General features: G+C 38.9%; 1 protein-coding gene across 1 annotated transcript in view; it reads right to left on the minus strand.

Annotated features, from left to right (window-relative positions):
* The window catches only part of CDC73 (cell division cycle 73), a 93645-nt gene that overhangs the window by 49794 nt on the left and 27877 nt on the right, over positions 1-15974 (minus strand). The window lies entirely within an intron of this gene.

Below are 15974 nucleotides of genomic sequence, written 5' to 3' on the forward strand. Positions count from 1 at the left end.
TCCAAGTTCTCAAAGAGTACTGAATCAAATAACAAAGTGCTTTAGTACTGCTAAAAATCCTTATTTTAAAATCAATATTCTATTATTATTTTTGACCTTCCATTCTGAATATGCAAGCTGATTTCTTTCAGCAGGATGATTTTCATGTTCATATTATGATTTAAAAAACACAATGCTTATTCAAACATCTCACCAAATATTAATTATGCCAAGTACCATGTGATTTTTATTATATATGAAAATATAATTTTAATGACTGCACTTACATCTGGTCAAAGAAAAAATTACAGGAACAACTATGTAATCTTTATGCTCAAAGTGTCAAGAGATATCATGGAAAATAAAAATACCAAAACTTTCACTATCCACACTAGTTTATTTTGATTAAAATTACAGATGATGAAATTCTAATTCAAGTAAATAAAGTTCTCACCTCTGAATATACAGTATAATCACATAAAATCAATTGGAATCTTATTAAAATCTATTCCCAAACCCCTATAAAAGTAGTGTCAGCAAAGCAGGAGAACTATGTAGTGACTGAGCATACATTGTGTGCCTGGTAGTGTGTTCAAGAACTGTACACACACGATCGTATACATCCTTCACAGTAACACCAAAGGACAGGAAAGACTGCAAGAGGTTACATATCTGAGATCACACACGCAGTGAAGCAGCAGGGTTCCAGCTCAGATTCTTCACCATCATGCACTGCTGCTACACACTGCGTCTAAGAGCTAAGCAAAACGGCCTGTCCTCTCTCCTGGTCTACGCTCCTTCTTCACCTTTTGTGAGGATTTCCAGGCTTCACAACCATTTTCCCACACTGGCGGGACACCTGATGTCAAGTAAAGCACAAATACAGAGATGGGGAAGGAGAGGAAAGCGGGTCCTTCAGTGATTTTTTCTTTTCAGTTATTGATGTTTGGGGGTCAGAAACTTAGAAGAGCTACGAATTACTGCTTATCTCTTATTCCTTTGGGCACTGAGACACATCTCAGTTTGTAAACAAACAGGCAGGTGGCACTTAGAAAATATACAAAAGGAGCTGCTTTTGAAGTATAATTTGATTACTGTTAGTAGACAAACGCAGCCCCGTAGTTGCTCACTCTACTGGTTAGTCACCTACTGTTTTGTGATGAGGTGGTAAGACTCATTTTATCCAGCTGACTCAGGTTAGTTTCAGTTTTAGTGGTTTGACGACATTTGACTATTAACACAGATTTAAGGAGCCAAAACAAGTCTCTACCATACATACATCCTAACACACCTCACAAAGTATCAGTGTATCACTTAGCCTGATGATCAGAAGACGGATAATGTATTAATACACCAAATACTAATCAGGGACGCCACGAGTTCTGTCGAGAAACCTGTTGCTGCCCCCTCCATCAGCACACACACACCTCCTCCCCCAAGTGCAAGGGAACTAGAAGCATTATTACTTTCAAGATCTGACTTGCCAGAGAAGGAAGACCATTTCTGTATTTCCAGGAAATGTTTCTCCTCCCTCTACTAGCAAATATCCAAACTGAAGGATAAGCAGAGAGAAAGCAACTGCCTCCACCCGGTTACTAATCTGATTATTGCAACTTCAAACAACCCTCCAGGCTCTCTACCTGAATTTCACCTGAGGCAGTGTCCTGAACACTGAAATAGGAAAACAAACCAGTTCAGTTCAGTTCAGTGGCTGATCGTGTCCAACTCTTTGCACCCCATGAACCGCAGCAGGCCAGGCCTCCCTGTCCATCACCAACTCCCCGAGTCCACCCAAACACATGTCCATTGAGTCGGTGATGCCATCCAACCATCTCACCCTTTGTCGTCCCCTTCACCTCCTGCCCTCAATCCTTCCCAGCATCAGGGTCTTTTCAAATGAGTCAGCTCTTTACATCAGGTGGCCAAAGTATTGGAGTTTCAGCTTCAACATCAGGACTTCCAATGAACACCCAGGACTGATCTCCTTTAGGATGAACTGGTTGAATCTCCTTGCAGTCCAAGGGACTCTCAAGAGTCTTCTCCAACACCACAGTTCAAAAGCATCAATTCTCTGGCACTCAGCTTTCTTCATAGTCCAACTCTCACATCCATACATGACCACTGGAAAAACCACAGCCTTGACTAGACGGACCTTTGTTGGCAAAGTAATGTCTCTGCTTTTCAATATGCCGTCTAGGTTGGTCATAACTTTCCTTCCAAGGAGCAAGCGTCTTTTAATTTCATGGCTGCACTCACAATCTGCAGTGATTTTGGAGCCCAAAAAAATAAAGTCAGCCACTGTTTCCACTGTTTCCCCATCTATTTGTCATGAAATGATGGGGCCGGATGCCAAGATCTTAGTTTTCTGAATGTTGAGCTTTCAGTCAACATTTTCACTCTCCTCTTTCACTTTCATCAAGAGGCTCTTTAGTTCTACTTTGCTTTCTGCCATAAGGGTGGTGTCATCTGCATATCTGAGGTTATTGATATTTCTCCTAGCAATCTTGATTCCAGCTTGTGCTTCCTCCAGCCCAGCATTTCTCATGATGTACACTGCATATAAGTTAAATAAGCAGGGTGACAATATACAGCCTTGACGTACTCCTTTTCGTATTTGGAACCAGTCTGTTGTTCCATGTCCAGTTCTAACTGTTGCTTCCTGACCTGCATACAGGTTTCTCAAGAAGCAGGTCAGGTGGTCTGGTATTCCCATCTCTTGAAGAATTTTCCACAGTTTATTGTGATCCGCACAGTCAAAGGCTTTGGCATAGTCAATAAAGCAGAAATAGATGTTTTTCTGGAACGCTCTTGCTTTTTCAAATATCCAACAGATGTTGGCAATTTGAACTCTGGTTCCTCTGCCTTTTCTAAATCCAACTTGAACATCTGGAAGTTCACAGTTCACATATTGCTGAAGCCTAGCTTAGAGAATGTTGGGCATTATTTTACTAGCGTGTGAGGTGAGTACAACTGTGCGGTAGTTTGAGCATTCTTTGGTACTGGAATGAAAACTGACCTTTTCCAGTCCTGTGGCCACTGCTGAGTTTTCCAAATTTCCTGGCATATTGAGTGCAGCACTTTCACAGCATCATCTTTTAGGATCTGAAATAGCTCAACTGGAATTCCATCACATCCACTAGCTTTGTTCATAGTGATGCTTCCTATGGTTCACTGATTTCACATTCCAGGATATCTGGCTCTAGGTGAGTGTGAGTGATCACACCTTCGTGATTATCTGAGTCGTGAAGATCCTTTTTGTACAGTTCTTCTGTGTATTCTTGCCCCCTCTTCTAATATCTTCTGCTTCTGTTAGGTCCATACCATTTCTGTCCTTTGCTGAGTCCATCTTTTTGTAAAATGTTCCCTTTGTATGTCTAATTTTCTTGAAGAGATCTCCAGTCTTTCCCATTCTATTGTTTTCCTCTATTCCTCTGCACTGTTGCTGAGGAAGGCTTTCTTATCTCTCCTTGCCATTCTCTGGAAATCTGCATTCAAATGGATATAGCTTTCCTTTCTCCTTTGTTTTTCACAGACAACTAGCCAGTCTGATCACATGGACCACAGCCTTGTCTAACTCAAAGAAACTAAGCTATGCTGTGTGGGGCCACCCAAGACAGCCGGGTCATGGTGGAGAGGTCTGACAGAATGTCGTCCACTGGAGAAGGGAATGGCAAACCACTTCAAAGCAAACCACTTCAAAGGTCCACTGGAGAAGGGAATGACAGACCACTTCAAACCACTTCTCAAGTATTCTTGCCTTGAGAACCCCATGAACAGTATGAAAAGGCAAAGACAGGACACTGAAAGAGGAACTCCCTAAGTCGGGAGGTGCCCAAAATGCTACTGGAGATCAGTGGAGAAATAACTCCAGAAAGAATGAAGGGATGGAGTCAAAACAAAAACAACACACACTTGTGGATGGGACTGGTGATAGAAGCAAGGTTCGATGCTGTAAACAGAAATACTGCATAGGAACCTGGAATGTTAGGTCCATGAATCAAGGCAAATTGGAAGTGGTCAAACAGGAGATGGCAACAGTGAACATCGACATTCTAGGAATCAGCAAGCTAAGATGGACTGGAATGGGTGAATTGAACTCAGATGACCATTATATCTACTACTGTGGGCAGCAATCCCTTAGAAGAAATGGAATAGCCATCATAGTCAACAAAAGAGCCTGAAATGCAGTACTTGGATGCAATCTCAAAAACAAAAGAATGATCTCTGTTCACTGCCAAGGCAAACCATTCAATATCACAGTAATCCAAGTCTATGCCTCGACCAGTAACGCTGAAGAAGCTGAACGATTCTATGAAGACCTTCAAGAACTTCTAGAACTAACACCCAAGAAAGATGTCCTTTTCATTATAGGGGACTAGAATGCAAAAGTAGGAAGTCAAGAAACACCTGGAGTAACAGGAAAATTTGGCCTTGGAGTATAGATCGAAGCAGGGCAAAGATTAACAGAGTTCTGCCAAGAGAACACATTGGTCATAGCAAACACCCTCTTCCAACAACACAAGAGAAGACTCTACACAGGGACATCACCAGCTGGTCAACATTGAAATCAGACTGATTACATCCTTTGCAGTCAAAGATGGAGAAGCTCTGTACAGTCAGCAGAAACAAGACCAGGAGCGGACTGTGGCTCAGATCATGAACTCCTTATTGCCAAATTCAGACTGAAATTGAAGAAAGTGGGGAAAACCACTAGACCATTCAGGTATGACCTAAACCAAATCCCTTATGACTATACAGTGGAAGTGAGAAATAGATTTAAGGGACTAGATCTGATAGACAGAGTTCCTGATCAACTATGGACGGAGGTTCGTGACACTGTACAGGAGACAAGGATCAAGACTGTCCCCAAGAAAAAGAAATGCAAAAAAAGCAAAATGACTGTCTGAGGAGACCTTACAAACAGCTGTGAAAAGAACAGAAGCGAAAAACAAAAAAAAACAAAAGAGAAAACAAACCAGCAGCATCACAAAAAATAAATGTTAAATAACAGAATGGTATAACATTATAAGCCAAATCTTAAATTCATGTCTGTGTCTTAATTAAATGTTTAAAAGACACTAATTTACACAATATAAAAAAATTAATAAGGGTTGTCTGCATCACTGTCAAATCTAAAAGGCTACTAAAAACATATATTTGAATATAACAAGAACCAGAATCAGTGTTAGTCTCTACCGGCAATGAGAACTTTTCTAGCATACCTGCAGATGTCCTTTGGGAAGCTACTCCATCCTCCAATAAGAAAGTCCCAGGGAAACTTTCAACCCAGACGCCCTGCCCTGCACTGGCTAAGACAACCAGAGACCCTCTCTCAGAGCAGTGTGAATTCTGAAGGAACACACACATACACGCACACCAAGGTGCAGCCTCATACACAAAACGGCTGGGGCTGATTCATTTGGGCCCAGTACCTGCAGAGACTACACACTAATTCTTGCTCTCTCCATCCCCAGAGCTACTACGGTTCCTTTCCCTTCTACCACTTGGTTCTCTCATTTTATGAACTCACTCATAGTATTCTGATACTTTTTGTTTTTCTGGCTTCAGTTAGCCAAAGTCAATTTTTTCTCGTACCAAAGAATCCTATGTGACAGAAAGCCCACGGCTAGCAAACACTACAGTAATCAAGTTGTCCCTTGGTCCTATGATGACCCCAGAATGCTCCATAAGACCAAACCCTCTGTGCGTTTCACCATGTGAACAAGTCAGGAGCATAAAGGGGTCCAAGAACAACTTCTATGTTAGAGAAAATAGGCTGAAAATTTTAGAGCTCTTCACAGTCCACATTCATGGCCAAGTCTCACAAGAACAACAAAGCAGTTTTTGTGCATATGACATGATACTCCCAAGAGCAGGGTGCTGTCAATATTACTGAAGAGTGATCAGGGAAACACACTTGGGAGCTGTGTTTCTAGTCACACCAGCGTGGGGGAGAGCCCACTGTCTCCCACGTAACCACCAGCAGGAACCGACCACCAGCATGGGTGCCTGAGCCCCAGCACTGTAAAATGCTGTGAGCTTAGAAATGAATGAGGGGAGAAGTCTGCAACACACGTTCGCACATACTGTTTAAAACTATTCCTTTATCAGAGATTTTCTCATCTCCTGGTAAGGTTTAAAAGAAAAAAATTACAATGTTCTTTCTGGCAGATTCAGAACAGAAAAAGGTAATAACTGGGCCAAAAACGACAAGTAAAGTTAATTCTTACAAAAATAAAACTAAATTTCTTAACCAAAGTTCGTAAGTATAACTCCAAATTAAAGTATTTATATGGGGCTTCCCCGGTGGTGCAGTGGTTAAGAATCCACCTACCGATGCTGGAGACCTGGGTTTGATCTCTGGTCCAGGAAGAGCCCACATGCTGTGGAGCAAGTAAGCCCGTGCTCCCCAACTACTAAGCCTGAGTTCTAGAGCCCGAGAGCCTAATGACTGAGCCCGCAGCCACAGCTGCTGAAGCCCATGCGCCCTAGAGCCCGTGCTTCGCAACACGAGATGCCACCACAGTCAGAAGCTCGTGCTTCTGACTAACTAGAGTAGCCCCTGCTCCCCACAACCAGAGAAAAACCCTCCAGCAATGAAGACCCAGCACAGCCAAAAATAAACAAGTAAATAAAAATTTAAAAAAGAATGATTAGATACTGCATTTATAAAAAGAAGCTGCAGAGACAGAAAATATGCACAGTGAGCAAGACAACTATTCAGAATTACAGAATGATTGACAGTAAAGAATTTAAAAAATAAAGTATTTATATGTCTTGAGCATCTTTAAGTACAAACATTTAACAGTATATTTAAACCCAGTTATCTTCCTTCATCTCCAAATTTAAGAACTTTTAAAACAAAAGATCCTATCACAATGAATGGCTATATCCAGTCAGTGGCCACATCAAAATATCAAGAGTCATACTTGCCACTGCCTCCTTATTATCACCCATATCAATCTATCCCCAAGATCTGGATTCCTGGTGAAATCCACCCACTTCTCTTCACCTCACACCTCCAGTAGTTCAAGTGAGCAATACCTTAACAACTGGTTTCTTCACAGTCACCCAAACTGCTTCTCATACTTCAGTCAAAACAATACTTTCGAAACCACAAAGCTATGCAAATCATCCCATTGCTTTAATGGGGATGCTGTTTATTGCTGCAATGAAAAAGTGATAGTGAAAGTCACTCAATCGTGTCTGACTCTTTGCGAGTCCATGGACTACACAGTCCCTGGAATTCTCCAGGCCAGAATACTGGAGTGGGTAGCCATTCCCTTCTCCAGGGGACCTTCCCAACCCAGGGTCCCCGCATTGCAGGCAGATTCTTTACCAGCTGAGCCACCAGGGAAGCCCACTGCTGCAATAAACAAACCAAAGAATCCTAGATTATAAACACTGAACTGCACCCTGCCTCCATAAAACATTCTCACCTTTTTGGTTTGCAGCATTCTTATCCTACTTGAAAGGAAACTTATTTTTAAGATGTCAAAATCAATTTTTCTCTACAGTGATGAGTCAACCACTGGTTTGGATACGGGCTCATCCACATTGCAAGTAAAGCAACATAAAGGTAAATATATGTTAACAAAAAGAAAGCACAAGTACTCTGAAAATAATTACTATAATCAGTTCTACAAATGTGAAGGTCCCTCAAATGACAGTGCATTTCTAAGCAGCGACCATGATGCTGAAGAAGATCAAGAAGTGTTAACTTTCCTCAACAGAAACTCAATGCAGATGAAACATCATTTCCCAAACAGACCAGTTCACCATGCTAAATTCCAGAACTCTAACACTAGCTCAATAGAAATTTTTTGAGTCAAGCCCTCCTTAGTGTTGAAGAAACTTCCAAAGGTCCACTAGATAAATATTTACTGAGAGTCTAGGCATTAACATGTGAGCTGTAGGTCCAATGATAAACAAAAACAATCATTAAGTTGTTGAAGTAATATTCCTTTGATAGAGAAAGTTATGAATCAGATCTTCATAGAATTAAGTGGAAAAGACAACTATGTTATCTGCCACAAAGGACAGATACACAGTGCTTTGCAAGCATAAGGAGAAGGACCTAATCTGTGTTGCCTAGGGTCAGAACAGCCTTCTTTGAGGAAATGTTTATGTTAACATCTAAGAGATAACTAATCAGGCAAACGGGGAACAAGTCCAATAAGAGGGATCAGCAGGTACAGTGGCCCTCAGGTTGGAGTAAACCAGGGCACAAAATTAAAGAGGAAGAAGATTGGTATGAGCTGTTGACAAAAAGGTAAAATCACATGAAGACTTGTAGCACAGAGTAAGGATTACTTATGGCTTTTATCCCTAAGAGCAATGGAAAGCCACTGGAGATACAGAAGTATTTGGAAAACAGAAAAAATTGAGGCTAGCACGGGCCTAACAGCTCCTTCCTTATTGTGAGGCATCCTGAAGAGATGTTTGAGTGATACGAGAAGACCAATTCAGAGACCAGTGCACAATCCAGGGAAGAAACACAAACAGCTGGACCAGGAAGGATGGTGGTGGTGGTGTGGGAATAAGAACTGCCGAGATGTTAGCAAGCAAAACCCACAGGCCTTCAAGACATGTGGATACTGGAGGTGACCGAAAGGGAATGAGTGGCAAAGTCTAAGATGCTGGCCAGGGCACTGAGGGGGCGAGGAGAGAAGATGCTGTATGAGAACCTGATTCATCAAGGATAACATAACGAAGAGTCACTGGAAACTGTACAGAGGACTGTCAAGTGACCTGACAGCCTAATATACCACAAAGTACCAACAATAATGATAATTAATTTTAACTATTGGTCTACACACATATGAAAGGATGGAAAGTAACTAAAAATATATGGATAACAAGAGCTTAAGATTCATTCATTCAATAAATACTTTTCAAGCAACACCCATGTAACCACTACCCTGTCCTCAGCACTGGGGATGTGGTGGAGAGCAAGAAAGATGTGTTTCCTAACTTCAGACACTCATATGCAAAGAAAATCATCCATGTACACAAATACGTAAAATTACTAGCAGAAAAAAACTGGGAGGGTTTCCTGGTAAAGTGACCATTAAACTGAGATCTGAATTCTGAGGAGGCAGTCTTATGAAGAGCAACAGGAAAAATGAGCCAGGCAAACAGAACTAAAAAGACCAAGGCCAGGAGGTTGAGATAAGTCTGTAGAAAAAACAGAAACGAGCCAGTGAGACAGAACCACAGCCAGGCTCTATCTTAGTATGTTTACTCTAGAGCAGAGCATTGTGGGTAGAATTCAGGAGTCCCTAATTTAACTCGGATGGGAAAAAAAATCCACAATTTAATTTTCACCAATATCTAACAGAAATTGACACTACCTTCTTTCTTGAATGTAGGCAACAAACCACAGTACTATTAACAATGCTTGTGGCTTTGTCACCAACAGAATTGAGTCTTTTCATATCACAACTGTTACAGATATATTGAAACACTACTGTACATAGTACTTTAAAATTCTGGCATTTATTAGCTTTGTCCCAAGATCTTGTTATATAATGCATTAGTAAAAGCAGCACAAAGTACCATGTCCATAAATTTGTATTTTTTTAAATTTTGATAATTTAATACAATTGGCCTTCTGTGTTATCTTATGTATTTTATGCATTAGAAACATGATACAGAGAGAGGACTCAAAGGATTCATCAGTCTACTAAATGGGTCCACGGCACCAAAAAAAAAAAAAAAAAATCAGTTCCTCTGGTAAGATTTTATCATTTGAGTAACAAAAGTAACAAAAGAAAAAAAAAAAAATCATTAATCTCTAACCCAGAATAAAAGAAATGTAAGATTCTTATCAACTAAATGCAACTCCTGTAACTACTAGTGGTTCTTTGGATCTTACTTCCAATAAACAAACTACAAAAAGATTTTTCAGAAAAATCAAATAAACTGGAAAATGAACTAGATATTAGATGACACCAACCATTACTATTTATTTTGTTATATGTAATAATGCGAGGTTAAAAAAGACCATTTTTCTAAGATGTACAAAGTACATAGGAACAAAATGTCAGTGTCTGGGTTTTGCATCACAATAGTCCAGGAGAAGGGGGAGAGGTGGAACAGTTGAAGTGATTAAAAAGTAATCACAGAATTCGTGCGATGGACAGATTAAAAAATCATATACTATTTTCTCTAATTATATTTACATCTGAAATTTTTCCTAATAAGAAAAAAGGAGGTTGGGCGGGGGGGGATACAGTCACTGCTAAAGCAGGAGTCTCCTGGCCTTTGCACTTGGTCTGACTTTATTGGAGAAACACAAATACTATCTCTGGTTTCCAAGAAGTTTCTCTGAGGGAGAACCTATAAGTGCTGGAGAGAGGAACTGAGCGCCCGCTGTCCTTGGCATTACCTTCCTCACTGGAAATTAATAAATCAGCATTTAGCATTTGAAATGTTACTGTTTCACAAGCTTGACAATGAAACACTAATATTACTCAGTTTCTCAGCCTTGCTCTGGGCCACAGCAAACTACTAAGGAAAGGCCACCTTATAAGGCAACCTGGGATCCACACGACTGATCTCTGCCAGAGAGAACAGCCTTCTGCACTGCTGCTCATCCCCAGCAGTTATTTATGCTTTGATCTGTTACTACAAAGACAGTGGTGAAAATTCTTCAGGTACTCAGAACCAGACTGTATAACCAGGGACTGGTCATGAGTAATCTACAAAGAGGGTTCCAATATAAATTGTAAGTGTAACACTACCATGTGCCATGGGGAAGCACGTTTTTGTAAAATCTACTATCCTATGACCTTGGCGCTGATGCTGAGCGCTTCTAAAAAAAATTATATGAACTTTTCAAAACTACTGAGGACTCAGGAAGTTTAGAAATAAGTCAAATGTGTGCCATAAAGTCACTCAGTCGTGTCCAACTATTTGCAACCCTATGGAATGTGGCCCATCAGGCTCCACTGTACATGGAATTCTCTAGGGGAGAATACTGGAGTGGGTAGCCATTTCCTTCTCCAAAGGATCTTTCCAACCCAGGGATCGAACCTGGGTCTCCCACACTGCAGGCAGACTCTTTACCATCTGAACCACCAGGGAAGCCCCCAAATGTGTGTCATAGGTCTCCCCAAAACTGGTATCTATCAATTTATTACAAGGTATCAAATCAATTATATCTATTACATTTAATCCAGATAAAGAAAAAATGTTTCCTAAATAAATGTTTTTAAATAATTTAGCTTTTAACATTTACTTTTCCTGTTAAAGTAACTTGGGGACGGGGGGCAGATGTGATAACATACACTAAAGTTATTGATGAATTATAATGTATCCACAAATTTACCATCAGAATGAGTGGTAATTAAAATGCAGCTCTCTATGTTAAAAGTCAACAATTCCTAAGGATACAACAAAGCATTCTGTATTGCCTTTTAGGATAAATTATAATAGTCTATAATCATATCAGAAGCTAAATTTGGGGCTGCGGGGATTTATAAAGAAAACTAAAATCTTTCCGCATAATTGAAGTTAAAATTTTTCTGAAAAGTCAAAGAGTTGCATAATTTTAATTCTCAAGCTTGGTATATTAAAATAAATATGGAATTGAATTCCAGGATATTAATGGCAATACACATAAAGGAGAGAAATGACAAAAAGACATTTTAAGAAGACCAAACCATCTAAAATATCAAAATTAAGGGAGGTAAATGATTATTGAGTGTGATAGTGTCCAGAATTCACTGTTGATAAATGATGATAATACACTGAAATCAACTCTTTCCTGGCTTAACTAGTACTTTGTAAAAAATGTTAAATTGACTTGACTTCAAAATAATTTTGTGTTTGGTCTTATATACTTCTGCACAAACCTAAATGTTAAGGAACAAATGCTTTTTCAATGACAACATAAAATATGATTTCAACAGCGATACTACTACTTGAGTTCTACAGTATGACTTTTGTCTCCAATTAAAACAAAACTAAAAATGTTAAAATATTTAATTCCTTAGCATTTCATATGTGTATGTCTTCAGCTTATTCACAGTAAAGCACCATTCTGAAATTTCAAATAAAAACCTTAGTTTTAAACAGTAAGATTTGTCCAGACTATGAGTTTTTTAAACACAGGTATTTAAAATAAACATGGGATCAGCACTCACAGAGAAACATGAGAAGCAGGAAAGACAAGAAGAGCAACACTAAAAGAAACATCCATCAAGAAAACGACCTGGAAAAGAAACCAAAACTTAGAATTAAAGACTAAAGGAGGTTGTCAGAGTGTGGGACAGAGGGGACAGTGAGGAATAAATTAACAATCCAATGAGTTTTAAGAGAAAAATACTAAGACACTAGGAAAATAAAACTTGAATGTAGGATTTATATAAAAGATTGGAAATTCACTGAAGATTTAAATCAATTTATGAAGACCTAGAAATTGATACGGCAAACAAAACCTCAGCCAACAACAGCCTAACAGAAAAGTACCCATCAAGAAAATATCTAAATGCCCGATTACTAGTTATTAGTAACCACTAGTTATTAATATACTATGTGTTTTTCATATGAATGAACTGATTCAAATCATGTCATGAAATTATATATTGAATTAATGTTTTTTCCTCAAATTAATGAAGAAAAATATATAAAATAAAATCATGTCTGAGTTAAAGAACAGTAGCAGTCAGTCTAAAACTACACTGAGAAGTTAGAATTTCAAAGTGGTGAAATATGTTCAATATTGATACTAATTCTGTTAAAACTGAAAATATTAAAGTTGCTGTGATGAAGGTAAATAGAAATTGGAATAAAAGACTATACTGTAGTATGTTGTTCAAGAGAGAATACTGAATTTAAGGAAAAATAAAGTTTTCTTTTGTGCATATCTGAGTCATAAGTAACTGCAGCATTACATATAGAACTATAATAAAAAGAACTTACATAATCAAACTGAATTTTCACAGCATAAATTCTTCTATTAACAAAATAACATATTTCCAAGCTGGTTCTGTTTTCTTCTGTTCTCACAGTAAACAATATGAAAACACACTGAAACACAGTGATCTTAACACTATTATTAAAGATTAAACAGTGGTTATCTAAATTAATTCTAGCATGTATGTCAAGAATAACTTCGTCTATACTTCTTTCAAAATAGGTCTCAGGAACTGTGTGATCATAGCGCTAACTATATGGTCATTGACTGAATAAATTTAAAAGGTATGTTACAGACAATGTTAAAATTTTAAGATACTGCGGATAAACTGATAACTACTCTTTAATGAAATGAAAAGCTACATTAATGGCATTTAACCATCTACGCTTATGCCAAAAGTACTATCCACTGTGTAATGGATTTTCAATAGTGTTAACAAGATACATAAATTGAAAGCAACATTATAAAAGAGCAATATCATGAAAATAACCTTTTACTTTATAAGCATTAAAATTCCCTTGACACTTATTAACATGATTTGTACTATTGTTCATTTTTTCTATGTATACCAGCATCAACATGCTGATTCTGTTAAAAAAATATTAAGGTAAAATGAGATTTTAATACCTTTAAGAAGGTATCAGTGTTAGGAAATGAATACCCACCTAAAGAAGTGTTCACTCTACATACTACCCAACTAATTTAAAAAAAGGGGTTGGGGGTGCTGCATTATTCAGTGTAGAGTTTATAAAATACCTATAATATAAATATTCCTGCAATAACTACAATTAATTCAGTGCTACAAACAGCACTGAAAGAACAATGCTAAACTAGGTACATCTGTGCACATTTAAAACCCTGAAGACCTCAAAGGAGGTTATCATAATCCCATTTTTCAGATGAAAAAATCAATACCTAATCTGTTGCAGCAAAGAGGCAAAGAAATCAAAATAGAAGGTGCTCTCCTCAGTCTCCCCTGTATCAAAGGTATGCCCCAAATCTATAATAAGCACGTAATAAAAGAATTTTTAAAAACCAATATGGAAAAATCACTTGGGGAAAACTACTATAAGAGGGATATAAGTGAAGCTAAGAGTACAAAGCAAACACTCAATTCAGTGGTGAAATCTTAAAAAAGTCTATGAAAATGCAAATATAATAAAAAAATAAACTATGCACAAAATATTAATATGTTAAAAATTAAGTATTTACTTCATGTAACAGGTAAAGTATACAACTGACTTTCAAAAGCTTAAGACATATAACGAGTGACTGACAGAAAACATACAATGCTCTGTTTTATTTAGGGGTACACCTTTATGTTGCTCAGGCTGATAAAGGATAGAGTGCCCCTCCCATTCCCCAAAATATCAAGAGAGTCTACATGCTCTGAAAATTATTTCAAGTGTAATGTTCTCAAGCAAAAACATGCCAATCTAAATACAGAATGCAGAAAATTATAAAAGTAATAATTCTTACTTACAATTCTGTGACCATATATTAAAATTTCAACACTTTATATACTTTTTGGATCAAAATAAAGAGTTTAAATCTCTAAATTAAGCCTTTTCCTATAAATGAGCCCTAGCAGGTAAATGGAAAAGCCTAACTAGCTAAGCTGTCACACACTTAATATGATAACATCTTTGTAGTGATTTTATCTCAAAGAATAAAGAGTTTATAAAAACACACAGCTAAAAAAAAAAAAACCACACAACTACAGTTAAAAAAAATATTCTAGTTACTGGAGAAGAAAAGGGTTCTCATAATATTTAAATAAACTAGTCTTCATAGCTTTGAATGAAAATTGTATTATTAAACAGGTAATATTAAGTTCATCACTGAAAGCAGAGCTCACACATTTACACATACAACAAACTGAAATTATACATAAAACTATAAATTCATAATAAAAGTAGCCATCATTTATCTATTGAGTCCTTTCTGTGCTAGATACTTTACTCACTCACCAATAATACTATGCAAATTCTACTATCCTTATTATAAAAACAAGACCTCTGGCAAAAAGGTTATATAACCTTCTCAACTTAATTAGTGGCAGAATGAATGGAAGAGCTGAGATTCAAAGCCAGGACTGACTTCAAAGCTTTAAATTTGTGTTTCCAACTGACTGACTTCTCTTTGGCAAGCGAGCACTGCCTTCATTTAGAGCAGGGATTTCAAACTCAAAGGCCAACAGAACCTAAGTGGTGTACAGAAGTGAAGAAGGTGACATAAAAGACCAGAGTAGTGAGGCTTGGAGCAACCCAGAGAACATGCAGCAGGTGGAGAAAGTGAACTGCTCAGGTGGACATGAGGCTGTCATGCTGGGCAGCCAGCGTGGGCCCAGAAGCTTCTCAAGGGGCTGGAAAGCCAAACTGCTTACGTGACAGACTCCGATCTTTCAAGTGTTGGTGAGTAAAATAAAATTCATGTGGGGCCACAGTGAAGGACCCCAGAAATGCACCAAGAGGCTCTGGCAAGCACTTTCCCAGAGGCACCCTTCAAACCCACACAGTAACCCGTCTTCTTTCCAGCCTTTCAAAGTGACACGTCCTTCCCACCTGGGCATTGCTCCTTCCTGCCTTCCGGTTCCTCCTGTAAAAATGTGCTCTTCTGCAACCTTTATGTCAGCTCCTGCTCAAACTCTGGACCTTAGTTCAAGAGCTACCCCCGCAGTGAAGTGTTCTGACTCCCAGAGAAATCCTCCGATTTTAGATTTTCATGGCAGACGGCTTTGCACACACCTGGCACAGTCGTAACTGCACGAGAGCCATGTGCTCTCCAACAGCCCATTTTCAAACAGGCCACGGGCATAGGCCTGGCTGTGCTCACCGGTGACGCGCCAGCACCCAGCCCAGCACACAACAAGCACGCAGCAAATATCTGCTGAAGGGAGAGTGGAGGGAGGACAGTCCCACGTCCCAAGTCTTCATCAGCTGTCTCCGCCTCCCACTGGCCCGGGCTCCGGCCCCAACCCCAGAGCAGCCCCGGTACTAGTGCTCCCAGGACAATCCGAGCCCAGATGAGCAAGCTGACAACCACTGAGCTCGAAGGAAGCCTCATACAACAC

The sequence above is a fragment of the Muntiacus reevesi genome, chromosome 5, assembly GCF_963930625.1.
Source record: "Muntiacus reevesi chromosome 5, mMunRee1.1, whole genome shotgun sequence".
NCBI lineage: Eukaryota > Metazoa > Chordata > Mammalia > Artiodactyla > Cervidae > Muntiacus > Muntiacus reevesi.